At 38.8% G+C, this 24,221-nt stretch overlaps 1 long non-coding RNA gene across 4 annotated transcripts in view; it reads left to right on the forward strand.

The window, feature by feature from the left end:
* Nucleotides 1-24,221, forward strand: part of LOC113259792 (uncharacterized) — a 114,488-nt gene that overhangs the window by 47,015 nt on the left and 43,252 nt on the right. For 3 of the 4 annotated variants that reach the window (XR_008960850.1, XR_008960849.1, XR_006410261.3), the window contains 3 exons: nt 14,514-14,665; nt 22,927-23,219; nt 23,475-23,551. This is a non-coding gene — a long non-coding RNA (uncharacterized LOC113259792). The remainder of the gene's footprint in view (nt 1-14,513; nt 14,666-22,926; nt 23,220-23,474; nt 23,552-24,221) is intronic. The other variant, XR_006410262.3, reaches the window with a different exon arrangement.

Consider the following 24,221-nt stretch of genomic DNA (forward strand, 5'->3'; position numbering starts at 1 on the left):
TGTTCTTTCCTGAGCTGTTGGTTTTACGTCCCCAGGGCTTGGCAGAGGCTGGGGGAGTCATGAGTTCTCATGCCTGTAAGGATGTTTATAACTGAGTGAACCCCTCTGCCAGCGGCAACTCTACTGAGCTATACCTCACCCAGCCAGTGTTTTTCATAGTAAATACCATGAGAAATTTTGTCCGTCACTGAGCTGAAATAAGATCTATAGGACAAGAGAATTTCCACCAACCCCGCAACATATGAAAAGAGCAAAATGAGGTCTGTTTGGCAAGACAAATTTTAAACTCACAGACATAAACACACACACGTTTTTCTCATCATGAAACACCCTTTTTATTAAAAGCTTGAGAAATTCAAAAAGCTTAAGATGAAACTAAAATGAGACATAATCTCACTACCCAGATATCATAGTGGTTTTATTTTATATGAAAACATTCCTATTCTTATCTATTTATTATTTCTTTTCCATCTTTTTTCCAGGTGTATTTCACATAACTGACATCATAAAATTATATTTGATCTGTCTTTTATTTAAATTTTTATCATTTTCTCATACTTCCAAATATTCTTTGCAAATATGATGATAGGCCATTGTATAAATTATAGTAGCTTGTTGAATGGAGTGGTTTTCAAACTGTGCTCTCAAAGTCTTATGTTTTTCCTAGGTTGCCCCTCCAATGATATCCACTGCAGAGCCAGAAAGAGGCAGGTCTTGCCATCCCCAGAACAGATCTGCTATTATGGGTCTTTATTACTGAAGTTCTAAGTGAGATTTTGTTTGATTAAAAAGACTTCCATTAGGGGCGCCTGGGTGGCACAGCGGTTAAAGCACCTGCCTTCAGCTCAGGGCGTGATCCGGCGTTATGGGATCGAGCCCCACATCGGGCTCCTCCACTATGAGCCTGTTTCTTCCTCTCCCACTCCCCCTGCTTGTGTTCCCTCTCTCGCTGGCTGTCTCTATCTCTGTCAAATAAATAAATAAAATCTTTAAAAAAAAAGACTTCCATTAGATTTTCTCAAAAGTTGAAAATCACTAATTCACCATTCCTGTGTTATTCAACATTTAGGCTACTTTTAGGTCTTTGATAAAATACAAATAAGGCTGAAGTCAACTTATTTTTATTTAATTATTTTTAATTTAAATGCAATTAATTAACATACAGCATATTGTTAGTTTCAGAGGGAGAATTTAGTGATTCATCCCTTGCATACAAAGCCCAGTGCTCATTATTTCAATTGCCCTCCTTACTGGCCATCACCCAGTTACTCCATTTCCCCACCCCCCACCTTCCATCAACCCTCAGTTTGTTCACTATAGTTAAGTCTCTTATGGTTTGTCTCCCTCTCTGATTTCATCTTATTTTATTTTTCTCTCCCTTCCCCTATGATCCTCTGTTTTGTTTCTTAAATTCCATATATGAGTGATCATATGGTAATTGTCTTTCTCTGACTTATTTCACTTAGCATATTACCCTCTAGATCTATCCATGTTGTTGCAAATGGTGAGATTTCATTTTTTGATGGCTGAGTAATATTCCTGTGTGTGTGTGTGTGTATGTGTGTGTGTGTGTGTACCACATCTTCTTTATCCATTCCTCTGTCAATGGACATCTGGGCTTTTTCCATAGTTTGACTATTGTGGACATTGTTGCTATAAACATTGGGGCGCAGGTGCCCCTTCAGATCGCTATGTTTGTATCCTTTGGGTAAATACCTAGTTGGCAATTGCTGGGTCATAGGGTAGCTCTATTTTTAACTTCCTGAGGAACCATACTGCTTTCCAGAATGGCTGTACCAGCTTGCATTCCCACCAACAGTGTAAGAGGGTTCCCCTTTCTCTACATCCTTGCCAACATCTGTTGTTTCCTGACTTGCTAATTTTAGCCATTCTGACTGGTGTGAGGTGGTATCTCATTATGGTTTTGATTTGTATTTCCTGATGCCGTGTGATACTGAGCATTTTTTCATGTGTCTGTTGGCCATCTGTATGTCTAAAGGCAACTTATTTTACTTAAAGCTTTACCTATAGCATGTTTGAGAGTTTCCTTTGCACAGAGTCCTGAAATTTGAATTAATGTAGCAAAGTGTGGAAATCTTAAGGTTCATAGTATATATGAACCTTTAACACTTAAACACTTAAACTTTAACACTGATTCACACTCCTGCCAGCAGTGAACCAACACCAAACTCTTTCTAGCACTACTATAATATTTTTCAATCTTTTGCTATTTGAAAGGCAAAAATATTTTTAATCATTTTAATTTGCATTTATTTGATTACTAAACAACTTAAATATTTTTATAACCTTTTTACTCATTTGTTTTCCATCTTCTGTGAATTCCTTTCTCCTACATGACCTTTTACCATTTATCTCTTGAGTCCTAATGTTTTTCTTATTTATTTATATGGTTTTATATATAAAGTCAGAATAACCTTTTGTCTCTCAAAGTTGTGCCAAAGATGTTCCCCACTTGTATAGGTGCATTTACCTAAATAAACTTTATCAAGGTAACAGTTTTCATGCAGTAAAATGCACCAAACTGGAGGGCCTAATTTGATGCATTTTGAAAAACACATACCTCAATGTGCCCAATGAAAATCAAATATTTGTATCACCCAAAAACCACTCTCACATCTCTTTGCTGCAAAATCTCCCTCACCCCCACCCGCAGGAAGAACTTTTCTCTGCTTCCTGTTGTTACTGATTACGTGGAATTATACACTGTTCTGTGTCTGGCTTCTGAGAGTCATCCATGTTGGTGCTGGGCAGTACCACGTTGTGCAGATACGTCAAAATGTCTCCATTTGACCACATTGCGGTTGCTGTAGTTTGGGGTTATTATGAAAGGAGCTGTCAGGAAAGTTTGTGTACAAGTCTTTCTGTTGACATCTGTTTTTACTACTATTGGATAAATTCCTGAAATGGAAATGATGAGTCATATAATAAGCATACATTTAACTTTGGAAGAAACTGCCAAACCGTTTTCCAAATGGTTGTACCTTTTTGCATTCCCACCAGCAAAGTATGAAAGTTCCTGTGATCCCGCCTGTGCACTCACATTTACTGTGGTTAGTCTTCTCGTCTTTGTATTCTAGTTTGTGTGGGGACAGCAGATTGTGTTTAATTCCCATCTCCCTGATGACGAACAATGCTGACTCCCTCTTCATGGGCCTAATGACCATTTATATACATTACTTTATGAAACCTCTGTTCAAATCTTTTGCCTATTTTTACCGATTTTACTGATTTTTCCTTTTTCTTATTAAGAATATAAGACTCCTTTACACATTCTGTGTACACGTCCTTTATCAGATATATTGCCAATATTTTCTCCTAGTCTGTGACTTACTTGTTCATTTTCTTAAAGATGTCATTCCAGTGACACAAGTTTTTCATTATTATAAAGTCCAGTTTCCCATTGTTCCCTTTGATAGTTTATTTGGATTGTGTCCTTTCTAAGAAATCTGTCTACCCCAATATTGTGAATGCCTGCTCACTCTAAGATCTACAGTTTTAATTTTTATAGTACCTCTGTGATTCATTTTGAGTTAACTTATGTGAATAGAATCAGATGAGTAAAGGTTCATTTTTTTAATGAAGATAAACAGTTGTTCCAGCAATATGGCTATGCTTTCCCCCATGGAATTACTATAGCACTTTCATAGAAAAACCAACTGACCATATGTGTGAGTGTATTTCTTAACTCACTATTCTATTCCATTGACCTGTATGTGTCTCCTTAGACTAATCCACACTGTCTTGATTACTGTAGCTTTAGTAAGTTGGAAGCCCTCCAACTTTGTTCCCCTTGTTAAAATTGTTTTAAATATTCTGGGTCCTTGTGGTGCCTGAGTGGCTCAATTGGTTAAGTGCCGAATCTTGATTTGGGCTCGTGATCTCAGGGTTGTGAGACTGAGCCCTGCATCAGGCTCTGCACTGGGCATAGAGCCTGTTTGAGATTCTCTCTCTCTCTCTCCCTCTGTCCCACTTGCACACATGCTCTCTCTCTAAAATAAACAAACAAACTCTGGGTCCTCTGCATTTCCATATCATTCTTGGTATGAATTTCTCAGTTTCTATGCCCAAAAAGCAGCTGAGCTGGCTATAATTTTTATTGGGATTAAATTATATCTATAGGGTGATTTGGGAAGAATTCATATTTTCACAATGTTGAGGCTTCCAGTCCATAAACATGGTATCCCTCTATCCTGGCCTCATAAAAATGAGTTATGAACTACTTCTATCTATTTTTTATCTGGAAGAATTCACATAGCATTTGTACTTTTCATTCCTTAAATATGTGGCAAAATTGACCAGTGAACCTATATTGGCAGGATATTTGTTTGTGGGAAGATTTTTAAGTATAAATTCAATTTTAAAAATATATATAAAAGCTGCTAAGGTTTTTTTAACTTCTTCTTGAGTGTATTTTGGTAATTTGTGTCTTTCAAGGAATTGTCCAATTTACCTAAGTTGTCAAATTTATTGTCAAAATTTTACTCAAATTATTTTCTTCTTATTGTATTAATGTCTGTAGGATCTATAGTGATAGCATCTCTTTTGTTTCTTACATTGATAATTTGTGACATTCCTCCTTTATTCTTGACCAGACTAGGCACAGGTATATCAGTTTTATTGATTTTCTCTATTGTCTATCTTCATTATCTCTGGTTATATTCCTTTTTCTGAAGTCTATTTTGTGTGATGTTAATACAGCCAGTCCAGTTTCTTTATATTAGTATTTTCATGGTTTATCTTTTTCAATCCTTTTACTTTTATACTATCCTTATCTTATACCATTTAAAATATGGTTCCCTGTAGACAGCATAAAGTTGGATCTTCCTTTTTATACAATCTGACGTTCTCTTCCCTTGTATTGCAATATCTTCATGAAGTCCAGTGTGGATCTCGTTTGTTCCAAATAGAGCAGAACAAGGTATATTCATAAAGTCAAGAATCTGACTTGTTCTGAATTAATAATATTTACCCAAAAGGATGCATACTTTTACAATTGGCACATTGCATATAAGTATTTACATAATTGAATTTCAATAAATTAAGATAGTGTTTGCTAAGATGGGTAGCTACCAAGAACCATCACAAATTGTACGTTCTGTAAAATGATCAACTAGTTCCATAATTCTTAATTCAAGTATTTCTTCAATAATAACAATAGAATTATTTTAAAACCAATAATCACATTTAAGATGTCTATTTTATGAATTCTTCTGTTGTTTACATACTTGGGTAAATAATCTTCTATTGTGGCTACAAAGTTTGCCAGAATGATTTAAAGAAACCATTTTCACTTGCAATTTACTTTCATTTCACTTGTATTTTCAACTTCATTTTAATTTTCCATGACTTCTTATTTATGTATTAAAGTTTATTTATGTCTTCTTTATGACATTCCAGTGATCTCTGTGTCCAGTTTTGTTCTGGTACCACATTTTCTATTATTGTAGCTTTGTAATATCTTTTGATATCAAGAAAGAGAAGACTTCCTCATTAGTGATTTTTGTTGCTGTTTTTGTGTACAAATTTGACTGTATATTATTATCTCAATACTCCTCCAGAAGAAGTTTAATCTCTTTACTTTTTCTGCATGGAAAAAATGTCATTGTGATTTTCCTTGAAATAACATTAAAATACAAAATAAATTGTAAGAATTTGGTATCTTTTAAATATCAGATATTTTCATCCAGTGACAACACATGTTTTTCCAAATATTTAAGTCATCTTTTATATCACTTCTTAATATTTTGTTTACTATTCTAGGTTCTCATTCCTTTCTTATAAGCTTGTATTTTGTTGCTATTGTGAAGGACATGGTCTCCATTATAGTTTCCAGTTGTTCACTTCTGGTATAAAGACAAATTATTGTTTTTCATATATTTTATATCATCAATATTATTAAGTCTGGTTATTGAAAAACACCTTTATGAACCTACATTTACTCAGTACTTATTGAGCATCCCTCGTGCCAGACACTATGGGTTCTCACCCACATCACTATTCTTACTCATCACTGCATGTAAACCATGTGTTGTTTTTTTTTTAAAGATTTTATTTATTTATTCGACAGAGATAGAGACAGCCAGCGAGAGAGGGAACACAAGCAGGGGGAGTGGGAGAGGAAGAAGCAGGCTCATAGCGGAGGAGCCTGATGTGGGGCTCGATCCCATAATGCCGAGATCACGCCCTGAGCCGAAGGCAGACGCTTAACCGCTGTGCCACCCAGGCGCCCCAACCATGTGTTTTTTAAATGAGCTCTAAAATTTTCTATACACTCAAGCTGCAATCTCTTGCTGTGGCTCCTAGGCCAGGCCCTCTCTATCTCAGTTCTAGCCCACCTTTCTGGGTTTACCCCAGGTCATTTTCTCCCACAGATTCTCTGTTCCACCTACTCAGACAGGCTTTGCAATTCTTTCATAATTTGATTATGTATTTCTGCATACCTGTGATGCTCCTTCTTATTTGACTACTGGGGAATTCCTATTCATTATTTGAAGAACAACTCAAATGTCACTTCCTGTCTACGGCTATCCCTGACCACATGCTCAGACAGAATTAGTTTCTCTCTCATTTGTTTTCTATAGCAGGGTGCGTATACCTCTGTTAGAATACAGGTCACATCATGTTACAGTTATTTTTTCAAGCCTCTGGTTCTCCTCTGAGGATTGTGTCTTCCTTCTTTTTCATCTTTATATCCTCAGTAGTCAATAGATTTTTATAAAATAAATAAATGAGATAATCAATTAATTTATTGTTTCTGTGATTTAAATAAAAATTAGTGATGTCTTGTTTCTGGAGCCTAACATCCTTTCCTCATTAAAATTGTAGCCTTCTCCCATTTATATTCTTTTGGGGCTACTGGCATGCTCTATGATTTCTGAAAGATTGTCCCTCATAGTTCTGAGATCACATGTGAAGTCTTTTCACTGGTCTATAAAGTATCTGGTGCTAGGACTTAAATTCTTTTAGATTAGAGCTCCAAGTGTCTCCTAACACCCTCCTTTCTGGCTTAAGTTTCTTGTTTATAATGTGGAATTTCCCCTTTCTAAGTCAGCAGACTGTCTTACTTGCTGTAAAATGGAAGGAAAATGGGACTTTAAATCTATTAATTCAAGTATTTATTCAGTCTATATTTATTCCAATGTCATGCAAGAGAATTGTAGTCTGGTTAAGGCAATAGATATAAACACCAAAGTAAAGGCAGAGTGTGACAATAGCTAAGCCAGAGATATAGACACGATGCCACGGGAGAACAAAGGACAGATTTCCAGCTGGGAAAACTGAACAGGATTTCTTGGAGGAGACAGATTAGGGTTGATTTATAGAATGGGGATAGACAAGAGGAAGACTATTTCAGACAAAGAATTTTTTTGTCTGACAAAGAATAAGCCTTTCTCATCTGCATTTTAAAACTATAAAAGAAATTCTCTTAACAAGAATTTTTATTAATTAGATGGTAGTGAAATAACATGTTAGGAAAAATCAGATGTTCTTCCAGTATTTTCTGTTTCAGTAAATACCACCTCCAACCACCCAGGTGCTTATCCTAAAATTTATCCTTGACACTCTCCTTTCCATTATCCCCAGTTTATAGTTGATCATCAAGGCCATTCTTTCTAACTCCTGAATGTCTCTCAAATCTGCCCATTTTTCATGATGCCCATGGCCACGACCCAAAACCACCTCTTTCTCTGGAACTGCTGGCATAGCTGCCTCACCAACCTCCCCAAGGCCACTCTTGCTGCCTCTAAGTCTCTCCTTGCACTGTCACTGGAGTTGCCCTTTATAAAATGCAAATCGTGTCATGTCTTGCCTTAAAACCCTTCAGTGGCTTCCCATTGGCCTTAAGATAAAGTTCCTCTTCCTTGCTTCATAAAGCCCTCCACAATTTGGTCTCTATCTGTCTTCAGTGGGCCACCTACAGTGGGCCATTGCTTTTTTATCTCTATGTGCCTCTGTTTTGGTTTGGTTTGGTAAATGAACATAATTTTTTGAATATGCTAGTTGTTTGAGATTCAGTGAGTTAATAGTGGAAAGATCCTGTTATTTAGGATGAAAAAACTTAGGTTCATGTCGAAGTTCTGTCCCTTAAAATGTAGGTGACCTTGGACAAGTTACTTAGCCTCCGTGACGTCCTTTGTTCTCATCTGTAAACTGGGGATATTAATAATCCCTACGGAACATTGCTGTAAAGATTAAACTTGATAATGTATGTGAAAAAAAAAAAGCTTTCTGTGTACTGTACCACATGCAAATGTTAGCAAAAATGTCATCACTCAGTAAGAAACATGTGCCATTGCGTAAATAAATACAACATTTCTTTGGACATTGAAGAGCCAGCATGAGCTAATACCTGGAAAGAGCCCAAGTTCATATACTGAAAAAAAATTTTTTTAATGAATTACATTTAATATACAGTTTAAAAAGGGATAAGGCAGTTCAAAGTAGTGGAAAAATTGAACCAAACTACTAAAGATTTAAGGAGTGAATAGCCATGAAAGTTTGATCATTTCTCCAAAGAACCTGGCCTTGCACCGTATTTTCTTTGTTAATTTTTTTTTTTACTTATTTGGAATATAGCACAATGTTATCGATATTTTGGAAATATTTGTAAGTATTTTTATACTATTGTCTGTGTTTTTGGCAGATTATTATTATTTTCCTCTAAATGAGCTCTTTCAAAAGATTTGCTGCATTCCTATGATTTAATAATATTCATGAACAGTTTTTTTTTTTTTTTCTGAAGGACTATATCCCCAATTTAATAATGAAATTCAGTGAGGGAAAAATTGGGTTTATTTAATGGGAATTAATTTTATGGCTTAAAAAGAAAACAGAGATGCATTTACTTCATTAAACAAGAGACAAGTGAACTTGGAAAACCTTTTCTCTGTGTGATATGAATACCAAGCAGACGGAATTGATGAAGCAGCATTTAGCTAACTGTGCTGCTTTTTCTCTTTTATATTCTCTCTGCCTTTAATTCAGGTAACGGTAGGGAGCTGGGAGTTGACTGTTTTTGTTCGCATTCCCCTCTTGCAGCTCCTCTACTGCCATCTTGTGCATTTTAGAAAGGGAGTCACCAGTTTTATTCAGAGGAGCTGCTGTATATTTAGTTCAACGTGTGGGATGGAGGGAAATGGAGGGCGGGGGTGGCAGAAAGCTAAAACTTTTTGAAACCGTTTTTTAAATGTATTACATTAATTAGTGAGAGGTGCTGAGTCACAGAAGATACATTATGGGCATATGAGCTGGATATTACAGAAGAAGTTGCAGGAAATCAGATAACAGGGACGGTGAAGCTCAAACAGATTCTTTAAGTTTGGAAAGATTGTCATTATGATAGTGAAGAGCTCAGCAGAGACCAAAGGAGAATAGATTTGAATTGCAATTGCACATTGGCTGAGTCCATTTCTCTGGAGACAGTATGATACATCCTTTTTAGGGCCACCCCACTCTTCCGCAAAATTATTACATTTGTCAGTCAGAAAGGCCCGCCCCTCAGGCCTTCTTTCTTTCCCAGGTCTACATGCCCCTTCTCAACACCTGCGCCAAGAGCCCCTCCCTCACAGGTCCCATGCACTCAAGGCTCATTCCTTGCTAGAAGCTGGTGTCCCAACAGTCCCTACTGAACATGTTTTAAAAAGTTAGCTATCACCACCATCACCAGGGTCTTTCACCTTTTTATTGGAGGCACTGACTATAAAGACTCAGTGGAATTTCAAACTGAAAAGATTGTTGGGGGAGGTTGGGGCTGGCAGCCCTCCATTTCTTACATTTTTCCACATAGGCATTTAAAAACATGCTGTCATTCACAGAGTTACTCAGCTAAGAAACCTGGGAGTCATCTTTGACATTTTCTTCTTTCTCATGCTCTCACCACTTAGCCAACACGATATAGCCACCCCCACAACACACACACACACACAATCACATACATGTAAACCCAGTTGATCTCTCAGTGTTGTGAAATCTTGCTCCTGAACATCCGTCAGAGCCATCCACTTGTCTCCATTACAACTGACGTCACACTGGCTTAAGTTACCATCACCGTTCACCTAGCTAACTTATCTCTCCACATGCAGTATTCATCTTGCAGCTGGAATAATCTTTTCTTTAAAAAATTTTTTGATCACGTTGCAATTTTACGTGATGCTCTTGAGTAATTTTCTATTGATTTTAAAATAAATTCTAGACATTTTAGCATGACTTAAAGACCCCTACGTGACCCAGCTTCTGCCCAGCTCCTCTTCCTTCCATTCCTACCTCAAGGACATCAGTCTCCCATGAGTTTCTCCAAAGCACCAAGCTTGTATCACCTCAGGGCCTTTGAACGTGGTGTTCCCAATGCCCATTCTTTGTTCTCCTGGCACCTTGCACTTCTTTATTGTTGCACTACTCACAAATCATTTGTACAATTTATGACTTAATAGCTATCTCTAAGCCCAAATTTTAAATTCTATGAAGGCAGGTACCAGGTCTGTTTCATTCACTTCTAGCCCCAGGCCAAAAGAGGCAATTAATAAAAATGTGTTCAGTGAATTAACATATTAATTATTGCCTCCTATGATTTTTTGGTTGTCTTAAGTATGTTCCCTTCTTGACAGTTAGCTCCTCAAAGACATACAGTCATCAAATTTTTCATGAGACCTTATGGTTGGAGATGGTTGCAGAGACAATTTAGACACGATATAACAACCTAACGGAGGTAGAGCATAGAGACAAATAAGTATAATACAGCATTAAAAATGTCATAATGCGCAACATAGGCATATACGACTGGAAACATGGATGGGGGTTAAGTGAGTTTGGCTGAATTTGGGTAGACATGTCAGAGAAGATGAAATTCAAGTCGAGGTTTTATTTTTTTTTTTTAAGATTTATTATTTATTTTAGAGAGAGAGAGAGTGCAAACGGGAAGGGGCAAAGGGAGAGGGAGAGAAAGAATCCTCAAATAGACTCCACAAGGAACATGGAGCCCAATGTGGGGCTCTACCCCATGACCCTAAGACCATGACCTGAGCTGGAATCGAGAGTCCACAGGTTAACCAATTGAGCCACCCAGGCACTCCTCAAGCAGAGGTTTTAAAAGACATAAGAGTTTAGAGCGGTAAGGAGGGGAAGAGTGATGGAGGGAGCCAGATCAGAGAAGTGAGAAAGAACACAATGGTTTTAATGTTGGAAAGGGGAGGGGGGCATTATATCTCTCCACCAGAAAGTCCATCACAGTTAGTAAAAGCATATAGTACGCATTTCATTAATGCTTGTGATTTGACCTTTGGAGAATGGTCAGAAATGTGGAAATAACAGTATGTATGATATCTTGGTAAAGTCGGAATGAAACTAAATAGAATGAGCTTTCTTCCATTTTTAATATTCGACAACACTGAAACAATTATATTTGATACAGTTTCAAGGAAACACCAATAAGAGTGACATTTCTGGGATTCCCCACATGTTCCATCAAACCAGCTTGCAACTGAAACCTTTCCAAAAGAGGGCTCTGAGTTCCAGCTGAAGGTTTACTCATGAGATTAAATTGAAATTTTCCCTCGATGAAGACTGTTCTCTTGAACTGTCTTCAAGTGAAGACTACAGTTCTTCCCCCATAACTTCCTGTATTTCTGGCCTGAGGCAATGAGAGGGTGATATGCTTTTAGGTGTACGCTAACACTGTTAAACAAATCCTCAGTCGTTCTCCTTTGGAAGTCAAGCCACGTGCCTTTACAACATGTTTTACTGGTCCTTGGCAGGCTTTTGTCCAAGAATACTAACCATCAGATTTCTCTGCTTTTGGCGACTATTTCCTCAATCAAAACACAGAATGTAGATACAACCAGTTAACCCTCCCTTCAGAAATCTTGTCCCACACTAATTCTCTGTTGTTGCTTAGAATTAAGTTTCAGGAAACCAATCCCTTACTGTTTCCTCAATTTTTGGAGAATTGAAAAAGTTAGCAAAGGAAGTCAAGTTATTTATGTTTTACGAAGAGAAATGTTCAATACACATGTGTATTCTCAGTTGTCTGAATAAGATACAAGGAAAATTACTGAATTGCTACTTATGGAAATAAAATGGAAGAAGGAATTTATTTATACAAAGTTTTTCTCTAACATAGTAGGTTATTAGCCTTCTAGGAGCAGGTAAGGATCAGGAGCAAATTATAGAATTTTGATGCTCTGCTCCTGTAATGATTTTACGTAAACAGAAAATAATACAAAGCTTTAATTATTAGTATCTTAAGTAAATAACTTACTGTTTTCATAATGAAGACTCACCATTCTTTTGTATGGTTTTGCTCTTGCTTCAAAGTTTCCTGTTACTATTAGTACAATTTATTACAGAGAGCATAGTATGTACTATGCTGAACACTACACTATCACATTAATGTTTTGTTTATGTCTATGTTGGAGAATTACATTTCTGTGCCTAAGAACCTAAGGGTAAGATTCATCATTCCTGTTCCATAGTGAAGCATATTCCCTTTCAACAGATATATGTCTTTTATGATATTGAATGGATCTCAGAGGAAAAGTTGGGGAAGGCTGGAGTCCTCTGGGACTGAAGGAACAACTCGGCATGAAGATTGGATTGAGGGTCACAGGCAGGGATTCTAGGCCCTGCTCCAGCCCATTTGGCCACAGGACTTTGAGCAAATCCCTTGAGAAACAAACACTGTCACTGGAGGGACACGATGGTCCCAGGCTTCTAGCTTCAAAGTGTCAGGCAATGTGTCTAGAGTTAGGCAAGAAAATACTTGTGGATTCAAGCTAGAGCTGGAACCAAGGGCTAAAGTGAAGGAACACTTGAATGATTTAGAAGCTGTTCAGTTGTCATAAAAAAAATAATTTTGTTTCCTCCAAACTTCCGGATTATGATGGAGATTTTTCTGCTGAGTTTTACTTTAGAAAGGCATTATGCGCATCAAAACTTACATAGCCATAAGGAATTGTAGAAATTTTAGTATCTGTTGATGTGGATGAGAAACTAAAATCTCCATATTTAAAACTGTCAGATGACTTTTAAGTGGATAACATTAAATTACTGTCGTAATAGTTCAATATTTTTTCATCTATATATGATTGTTTCTTGGTAGAGGAAAGCTACGACCTAGTTTCTTAGGCTAAATGGGCGATTTTCTACTTTGTCCCCAAGCTTGCTACCAAACTTGTCCCAAATGCAAGGGTATGAAATTAAATGATTTCTTAAAAGTGTGTGTGTGTGTGTGTGTGTGTGTGTGTGTGTGTGTGTGAGAGAGAGAGAGAGAGAGAGAGAGAGAGAAAGGGAGAAAGGGAGAAAGGGAGAAATAGAAGCAGAAAGGTAAGAAGATATCTCTGAAAGGTATATTTAAAATTAAGGTGATTTCCCCACAACCGTGAGTTTTGGTTTTTTTAATGACACATATAAGGAGGACATTTGGAATGAGATAATCTTTTGTTCAAGGACTTTCAAGTTGTGTTTTTTAGTGTATTTGTTACATAACAGCTGAGAATATAAATGTCAGGATTGATTTTTTTCCTCTTTCTGTCCACAGCATGAGAAAAAGTAAAAATACATTATCCTATATTAGCCCTCTTAAGCCAAATAGATATAAAGAAAGAAGATAATGGGACATTATGATGGAATCAGTTAAAACCAATTTCTGTTCAGAACAGAGCATTCAGGGAAGTGGAGGCCTAACTTGAGTAGCGGAGTGTCATCTCGCAAAGAATTGTAGCGATCATTTGTAACACAAGCCAGTTACTACTTCCACGTAGTCTCTTACAGTTTTTATTACTGCTTTTTTCTCCAACAGATCTGAGCACGGTGCCTCGCACATGTTAGATCTAAATACGTATTTGTTGAGGGCTTGCTAACCGTAATAAATACCCAAGGTTAATTAGCCCTGACTAATTTATCTAAGCAAGTCCTAACTATACCCAGCTAGAGAGAAGGTGGAGGAGGATGGTGATTCTTACAAGAAGAACAGAGATAGGAAGAAAGATGGGGTGGGAGGGAGGAAGAAAGAAAAAAATTCATCTAATTAGGGAAATAAACCACGGTAGATTCCAGGCTCTTAGATTCAGAAAGGAGAATGGAAATAAAGGAAGCGAGTTGGTTGAGTATCTATCATGTGCCAGATACTCTGATAGGTTGTTGGAATTTTTAAATTTGATCTGTAGACATGTCTACCTTCTTCCTGATATAAGGGTACCTTGAAAAAGTAGATATCAGAGAGAATAAAAAGAAAACATTTCTTTCATAGCAGAGCCTACAGAAGTCTTACCACTTGGCAAGACCAAATCCTCAAAGTCATGTACGATTTCCTAGATTTTGGCACCAAAGTAAACTTTAAATGAGTAATAAAATATTAATCAACTAATTATATTATCAAGCTTTGAAGTTAAATAATATTAAGTACAGCACATACATTTTTCTTAGGCATTTATTCTTAAAAGCCGATCTTTTCTTGTAACTTTTTTTTAAGATCTTTAAAAAATTTATTTATTTGACAGAGCTTGCACATGAACAAGCAGGGGGAGTAGCAGAGGGAGCTGCAGAGGCAGAGGGAGAAGCAGGCTCCCCACCGCGCAGGGCTCCTCAATGCCAGGACCCCAGGATCATGACGGAAGCCGAAGGCAGACACTTAACCGACTGAGCCACCCAGGTACCCCTGCTTACAACTTTTAAAGTCTAATTATTTTAATAATTTTTTGAAAAATATAAAAAGTAGAAAAGAGTTCCTACTTCAATCTACATACCTAATACTATGACAATCTCCCATGATCCTGAGATCATGACCTGAGCTGAAACCAAGAGTCTGCTCAACCGACTGAGCCGCCCAGGTGCCCTCAGAGACAAGGATTCTAAAACATGAGCTGAGCTGGGCTGAGCTGCACTGGCTTATTGCCCTAACCAATGTTAACCTCTCCCTGATGCTTAAAATTTAATGGCCTTTAATTCTACATTTAAAGAACAGGTCTTAGGATATATTTCCACTGAGAAAGGGAATCTATTGACTTAATTCCACAGAGAAATATGAGCCTGATCCCAGATCGCAGATCTTGATGAGGGCAAATGCACTGAATTCTTAACGTGCCCGTGATGGGGGAGGCGTCACAGCACAGGGGATAAAGCAGTGCTGAAGGAGAAACTTCAAAGGCAAACAGGCATCTCTTAAGAGTTTTGCATCTGGTTCACTATTTACCAACCATAATCTGGGTCCCCTCTTGGTGCCTATGAAGCCCGGCTTATTTTGTAAACCTTAAAAATGTATTTATGAACATCAGAAGCTGCTAGTTTGGGGCCGAACTAAAAAAAACCAAGACCAATTTTTTTTTTTTTTTTTTTTTTTTTTTTTTTTTTTAGCTTTAATGTCTGAAATTTCCAAGAGGCCCTTTTGCTTCATTCTGTAGCACAGGCTATGACCACTAGAGGGCGCTCCTGCACCAGTTGTGTGACAAATTGACAGCAGGCCCCTCATTCTAGTTGCTGTGACTCTCCAATATCGTTTTATACCAATTCCCTCCGAAGCATAAATCGATCATTAATCCAATCATCTCTTTCATGACTTGCAAAATAGACTGTCCTGGGTTCAGGGTCGTACGGATGGAAACACCCCTGTTCACCAGGATGAGCTCTCAGGGACCTGGGTTCTATCTGTAACCTAGCCGATGACTGTCTCCTTGGCAACCGAGACAGTTTCCCTACTTAGAGAGAGGGATAAACTGACAGAGTCCTCACAGGTAATTCCATCAGTAAACAGGTCAAAAGTATAACCCAGATTCTCCCAAAAAGATTCATTTCCCAAAACCTCACCAGGTGCTAGATTACATAAAACAGGAGGCTGGGCACGATACTGACATTTGGAGTGGGATCACATGGCTGCTGTGTTCTGTGCCAACTAAGACCTAGATCTCAAGTGCGTCAAAGCAGGAAGAAATTCATGAAACTAGGATCCCCAGTGAGTAAGAAAGGACAAGATTGCGTAAAATTGCTTTGGAAAAACGGAAATCTTTCAGTTGGCTTCTGTGAGTGATTTGTGGTCACAAGTACCTCCTGATCTAACAACCCTTCTGTGGTCCATCCACAAACTGGAAGGATGAACCGATATTATGGCAGAGAGGGGAAGAGACTTTAACACATTTGTAGAAAATAGAAGAGGAAAAGTTTCTACCTCTCCTGGAAGTTTTAAGACTTATGAATCTTAAATAAATATCAATTTATGAATCATTCCCTTGTTGCAAATTCATGTCTTATTCATTTATTCGAGAAAATTAAGTGCTTTTTATCTGCCAGTTTCTAGGTACTAGAAAGTGTGTATGGGGCACAGGTATTGAATATAGAATCTTTGTCGTTTTTTTCTTTATATTTTTTTTAGTTTAACTTTTTATTTGGAGATAATTAAAGATTCACATTCAGTTGTAAGAAATAAACAGATCTGCAGCACCTGGCTGCCTCAGTAGGTTAAGTGTCCATTCTTGGTTTCGCTCAGGTCATGATCTCAAGGTCGTGAGATCGAGCCCCTCAGTGGCCTCTGTGCTGGGCATGGAGACTGCTTAAGAGTCTGTTCTCCCTCTGCCCCTCTCCCCCCTGCTCTCTCTCTTCTTTCTCTCCCCCCCCAAAAAAGAAAGAAACAAACAAATTTAATTTTGCCACTTTAAAGTATCTTATTTTCTTCTGGTTTAGAACTTAGTCTTTGGGGGTAATTACTCAGAATTTAAATTTAGTTGATTTGTTGTTTGCTTGATTTGTTTAATTCCCCACCCGCTTCCATCAATGGAATTGGGGCTGTGATCAATTCTGTTTCTCTATAGACAGGTAAAAAATAATTACATGTTTATGCATAGAAGGTTTAGAGGAGAAATTACTACCCTACTTAAACGTAGGTCCTGGAATGGACTTTGAAGGGTATCTGGTCCAATTTACATTGTATTGTGAGGACTCAGTGAAAGTGTGAGGACCTTCCCTTAGCTTTTGCTCTCGCTGAGAATTCCCTTTGTTGGTGACTTTCCGTTTGCTGCAGTGCCAGCTGGGTCGTGACTGGTTGTAGCATCTCTAACAAAACGCGTTGTTTTAAAGTCCCAGAGTCGTGTTTAAAGAGCTAAAAATAAAATGATGTTGTAGCATTTGATGTTTTCAGATGGTTCCTTACACTACTCTCCTCCTTTTGAAAATAACAGAAATAAGTAGATTTTAAAGTTCTGTTCTTTGAACAACCCAATTCAGAGAGCAGTTGAGTTCTATCTTCGGCACACCTAACCTCAGAGAACTCAACTGTCCAGACTCAGCTCCAACACCCCCCGCCCCCGCTTCCATCCAGAATGACGGATAGACAGACAGATGGAGACTGTCATTGTCTTGCCTCATTGTCAGGAATAGTCAAGACTCGAGCTGACTAACTGCCTTCACTTTATCTTCAAGAGATTCTTTCCCCCTGTTTCATGGGCTGCTAAAGAATATAGAACCAACTGTGTGTGACCCACTCCCCTGAGTGTGTATACCAGTTAGCCTGAACGAGTGCTGTGCGTGTTACATAAGTCGGTGCATCTGAAGTGTGAGCTCACACTTGGCTTCGTTTGCTTTTCTCTATCCACATTCCTCTAGCTTGACTTCTACACCTGTTCTCAAGTTTTATTTTACATAATCAAGTATTCTTGTTACTCAGCTCACACAGAAGACCAGGATATGACTCAACTTGTTTGTTCTCAGCTCCTTCAGGCAAACATTTATTTACCTGTCTTCAATTACTTGCCCGAATTGTATCTTCAAAGCAAAATGAAGTAGAGGGAAAACAAGGAAGGGAAAAAAATCCGGCTCTTGAGGACTAAAAACACCTTTCATATAATAACTAGCAAATTTTGGAAACTGTGACTCTAGATGACAACATCAAATACATGTTTCAGTGGGGCATTTTTACTCTGTCCATGTGGATAGAACTTCAGTTTAAAGTTGTAACAAAATTTGAGTGAAACAAGAGTAAGGTTTCATCTCTTTAAGATCAGGAAGCATGTCTTCTTTCAATATGTATTTCTGCTTTCTTTCAATGTATACTCACCCAGGTAAAACAACCGCAATAACTATTTCTAAAGTGAAATGAATGTGTTACGTACCCTACAACGAGAACCTTAAGAGCCTAAATAATAATGCCCACTTGACATATGAATATTTGCTTGAAAAGTTATGGTGACTCAAAGGCAAACTCGAGGTCAGAGTTAGGAAACCTCTTTTGCTCTTGGTAAATTGTAAAATAAATAGGACCCCTCCCTTGGGCCGTATACACAATTCCAAGGCTCACTCAGACATATTGGTACTAAGATAAAGAAGATAATCTGGTCTATAAGTCAGAGTACCCAGCAATTCCTCTCTCTTGTAATTCTTTGCTTTAAAATGACAAGTTCTGGTTCATTGTAGATTCCAAGTGATTTGTTCTTTATCTCTTTTTTTAAAAATGCCTATATTCCTTAGCTTTTTTCAATCAAGGAAGTGAATGGGTATCTTAGTAGGAGAGGTCCTGAGGAAGATTGCAAGCATGATACTATGCTTTGTGGAGTGGGTTCAGAATAGCATATAATATATTATCATAAAAACAGATTGTCATCAATAGCATAATTGCTGCATGAATGATCTTGGAACAAGTGAGATCTTTCAAGCTTTTTTATTGTAGGCAATCATTATGCTCACCACATAAAACAAATGCCTTCTGGGAATTTTTTTTTTTTTTTTTTTTTTTTGCAGGACGCAGCTTTCTCTAGTTCATATTTCTTGGTTTTCAACATAAGGTATCTAAGAGATAAACTGCTGTTCTGGCTACAGGGATAATACTGTAGGTAGATTTATGCTGTACATTAATGAAAAAAGTTGCACGTATAATGAAATATTGGCAAGTTGGTCCTCATTACCATCATAATATTTGGCACTGAAATTTAATAACTTTTTCTGCATATAGATGCCAAAGAGCATTTTAACATTAGTTAAAACCCCCAGTGATATCGGATGAAAGGGATACTGTTAACACAATTTTACATATAAGAAACAGAGTTATAGAGATTAAGAAAGTGACCTGGACAGATTTTTGAAATTATTCATAATGCCACAATATGTCACTGGTAGAAATGGAAATAGGCATAGCCTCCCACAACCACCACGGGACTCGGCGGTGGCCTCATAATGGAATAGAAGCCTGGTAATTAGGCCTTCTGGTTTCTACAGATGTTCTCACTCACTCTTCTGCCCTGCATTCCCTCAGCACTAATGAATTCAGGATTAATTTGCAATAGATGATTAAAAAGTAAAAAGCTTTCTTCAACTCCTTTAGGGCAGAAACCAGTTCTTTCATTTTCCCTGATTTCCCTGGATTTCCCTGGCTCAGCCTCGCGACAAGTGCGACTTCAGAAGGCTTCCCTACTTCCAGAGCCCTCATGGCCTTTGCTGTGCTGCTGGACATTGTAGAGCTTCAGGAAGGACTATGACTTGCAGGTGTATGTGACCAACAAGTCTGTATTTCATGGGTATGGTGGGCACAATAATGGCCTCCGAAAGATGTCCGTGTCCTCATCCGTGGAAACTTACACGGCAAAGGGAATTAAGGTAGCAGACGCAATTAAGGTTGCTAATCAACTGACCTCAAAATAACGAGGTTATCCTGGATGACATAGGGGGACTGATGCAATCAAAAAGGTCCTTTTTTAAAAAAGTGGAATTGGGAGGCAGAAAAGAGTTGTTTTTAAGAGTGATACAGCATGAACCCTCATGCACTGTTGGTGGGACTGTAAATCGGTACAGCCCCTGGAAAGCAGGTTCGTCAAAAAATTAAAAACAAAGGGACACCTGGGCAGTTCAGTCAGTTAGGCCAACTCTTGACTTCAGTTCAGGTCATGATATCAGGGTTGTGAGACTGAGCCCTGCATAGGGCTCCACACTCAGTGGGGAGTGCATTGAGACTCTCTCTCTCCCTTTCCCTCTGCCCCTTCTCCCCCATGCTCACACTCTCTCTCAATAAATAAATAAATAAATAAATAAATAAATCTTTTTAAAAAAATTAAAAACAGAAATACCATGTAATCCAATAATTCCACTACTGGGCAATTTACCCAAAGAAAACAAAAATATTAAATTGAAATGATATATGTACCTCTATGTTCAGTATTATTTACAGTAGCCAGGATATAGAAGCAACATAAGTATCCATCGATAGACGAATGAATAAAGAAGATTCAGATCTACCTATCTATCTATATACACACAATGGAATGTCACTTGATCATAAAAAAGGATGAAATCATGCTATTTGTGACAACATGGCTGAACCTAGAGGATATAATGTTAAGTGAAATAAATCAGACTGAGAAAGACAAATACCATATGAATTCACTTCTATGTGGAATTTGAAAAACAAATGAATAAATAAACAAACAAAAAGCAGAACCAGACCTATAAATACAGAGAACTGATGGTTCCCAGAGGGTAGGAGGGGTGATGAGGGTGGTCAAATGGGTGAAGGGGAGTGGAGGATACAGGTTTCCAGATACAGAATGAGTAAGTCATGGGAATAAAAGGCACAGCGTAGGGAATATAGTCAACGGCATCGTACTAGGTTTGTAAGGTGATAGGTGGTAGCTACACTGTGGTGAGCACAGCCTAACATAGATGTTGAATCGCTATGTCGTTTGCCTGAAATTACGGTAACATCGTATGTCAACTATACCCAAGTTCAAAGAAAAAAACATTTTTTAAAATATTTTATTTATTTATTTGATGGGGGCGGGAGGGGAGAACAAGCATGGGGAACAGCAGAGGGAGAGGGAGAAGCAGGCTCTCTGCTGTGCAGGGAGCCCGACATGGGGATCGATCCCAGAACCCTGGGATCATGACCTGAGCCGAAGGCAGACGCTTAATCGACTGAGCCACCCAGGTGCCCCCAAAGAAAAATTTTGTAAGAGTGATGCAGTATGAGAAACACTACTGGCCATCGCCAGCCTTGAAGATGGAAGGAGGCAAAGAAATGTGGGCAGCCCGTAGAAGCTGGAAACAGAAAGGAAACAGAGTCTCTCCCAGGAACCCCAGGGGAACACAGCCCTGCCAACACTTCAGTTTTAGCCCAGATAGGCCCATTTCAGACTTTTCACCAGAACTGTAAGAGAAGAAACTTTGTGTTGCAATAAGGCACCAAGTTTGTGGTAATTTATTGCAGTAGAGATAGGAAACAAATCCAGTGGGACAGCTTGCTAACACCTCTCAGAATTACAGTTCTGTGTTACAGTTTGGGGAGGAGATGCTATTCTGCCCAGAACAGGGGCCCACATCATACTGGCAAGCAATAAATATTACAGATGGAATAATTCATGTTTATGGTGTGAAAATTATCAGTACTTGGTCTTTGAGCCAGCCAGTCTGTCAGCCTCTCTATCCCACTACCTGCATGTTTTTCATTTTATAATAATAATTCCCATCAACCATTTTGAGTCATGAAGTAAAAAGATGTTGACTTTAAATGATGTTATAATAAACAGTGTGGAATAGGTTGGTGCATCTCAAAGTTTCATGTACTTGCAAACCACCTGGAGAATCCTCTTGAATTGCAGATCTGATCCAGTAGGTCTGGGGTAAAACCTGGAAGTATGTATTTCTAACAGGGGTCCGGGTAATGCCACTGCTGGGGACTGTGCACTACACCTTAGATAGGAAAGACAAAGAGGACAACCCATGTCAGACCCTGTTCTGGAGTGTTTCTGTCCTCACAGGTAGGATCAGTGGCAAGTCTTTGCCCCTGCTGTTCATGATCTTAAGCAGAAGGTATTCAAGCAATTTTAGTTTAATACATAGAAGACTCCGTTAGAAGCTTCTAGTTAATATAGTACATTTTTAATTTTAAAGTGAATATATTCTCATGAGAGACAATTTGTAAAACGAAGAAAGAATAATTTTAATCATCCATAGCCCTAGCACCCAAAGATATACCCTATTAACATTTTAATGTTTTTCTTTCAAGACTTCTTTCTCGGCATAGTTTCTGTCTTACATATCTGAAATCATGTTGCATATCTCAATTTTTTTTTAAGATTTTATTTATTTATTTGATAGAGAGAGAAAGCCAGAGAGAGAGGGAACACTAGCAGGGGGAGTGGGAGAGGAAGAAGCAGGCTCTTAGTGGAGGAGCCTGATGTGGGGCTTGAACCCAGAACCCTGGGATCACGCCCTGAGCCGAAGGCAGATGCTTAACCACTGCGCTACCCAGGCGCCCCGATATCTCAATTTTTTATCTAAGTTTATATATATATATATATAAACATGTATATGGTATTGGTCACAATTCCTCCCTCCCGTCTAATGGAATTACATATCTACACCATCGCCACTCTGTGAAAAGTGTCCAATCCTTCACCCGGATCTAATAGAAATATGCATTTGCTCTTGCCAAGCTAGAGACAGAGAGTACTTACCCATGCCTTGACTTTGAACTTGGCCAAGTGACTTAAATTGATCAAAGGGATATTGGTGGTCAGTATAGGTTTTATTATTTAGGTATGGCAAGGCCTGCCGTTAAGGAAATAACCATCATTGGAAAGAAAGTTTCTTCTAGCCACAGATCTCAAGAGAAGGGGGCACACTGTACCACTGGCCACACATAGAAGCCCCAGGCTCAGTCAGGAGGTGATAGGCCTGATGGGAAAATGTGAGGAAGAGCTCTATTGTGGTTTCTGCGGGAAGGAATGAGCAAGGAAGGATATGCAGGATTGGCGAATTTGAATAATTTCAATGGGCCTGTGTTACTGGGGCTGTCCCTTAGTTGTCTGGTCCCTGGCTGTGGGACAATTAGGCCAAGGGGATATTGGCCTAAGAGCTCGCCAAGGGAGGTGGTAAGTCTTAAGGCCTTTGAATTGGTTTGCATATGAAAGGTCACTGAAGGCTGTTGTTTGCTATCTCTAGGAATCAGCTAACCTTGGAATAGCAGTCCCTCCAGGGTCAACAAGACCCAAAGCTATCAAAGCATGGAAAATACGGAATAAAGACGTGATTACTCATGATGCAAGCAGAGGCTTGGAATGTGCTGTCGTGGTTGGACTCACGCTCTTGAAATGCTGTTGCCCAGGATGAGAAGGGTTCCTACAGCCACAGCCAGAGAAGGACTACGAGCAGAACAGATTCCCCGCTCAAGGCCAGGAGCTAAGGCAGCTGGTGCTCCACTGGAGGCCAGGCCAGGCCCCAGCCAACCCACGGGAGTAAGAAACTACTGTTTATTGCTGAATGCCCCTGAGAGTTTGTGGTTGTTTGTTACGTGGCATTATTGTGGCAATAGCTGAATAAGACAGACATTATTAGTAGAAATGGGGTGCTGGCCATAACAAGCCCCTCAATGTGTGCCATGGGCTTTGGGACTGGGGAGAAGGCAACGAGGAAATTGCTATCGGAGCCTGGAAAAACGTCGACCCATGTTCTGTCGTAGTGACACTTTTTTTTAAAACTGTTTCCTGCAGTAAACTGAGAGACAGACAATGGACACAATAAAGTTGGAATGATGAACAAGCAAGTTTCAAGGCACAGTGTTGATAGGGTAAGTGGCTTACGGCTAATTTTAAAAGGTACGATAAGATATAAGAGATGGGTTCAAGCAAAACATGGCTGGTTTGCCAATAGGACTGAGAGTGAACAGACACAGCCCAGAAAGCCTAGGATTTACCGGGAGGAAAAACTACACTGCATTGAGAGAAATTCTGTCAGTTTGTATTAAAAGTGATTGTGACTACTTGAGATATACAGATACCTCTGGATTCCTACCCCCCCCCCCAACTTCCCTTAGGCAGCAAGCAGATGGCGAAGGCTGCCCAGCCACCCAACTGGGCATGTTCTCCAATGCCGTCCTCAGACGTGGCCAGGGAGGGAAGGTTGGCATAGAAGGACTTCCCAACGAGTGGAAACGAGAGCCCGGGGAGAAGTCAGATGGGTCGGGAGAGCAATTCCCAGGGACCAGTAAAGGGGTCTAATCCAAGAACATTCCCTACCCCCAAGGCAGGGGAACCTGGCAGCATTTGCCTAGCAGGATTTCACAATTGCTGTACTCTTCCCCTGTCAGAATGGGGGTGTTCATTGTGGTCATCTTGTTCCTGTTCCACTTTTATATGTTGCGTGTGGGAGGGAACAGATAACTTGTCTTTTTGGTTCAAACATCTCCAGACAGAGAGGAATCACATCTGGAGTTGACATAAATACAGCAATGCTATCTT

The sequence above is a fragment of the Ursus arctos genome, unplaced genomic scaffold (assembly GCF_023065955.2).
Source record: "Ursus arctos isolate Adak ecotype North America unplaced genomic scaffold, UrsArc2.0 scaffold_22, whole genome shotgun sequence".
NCBI classification, from domain to species: Eukaryota; Metazoa; Chordata; class Mammalia; order Carnivora; family Ursidae; genus Ursus; species Ursus arctos.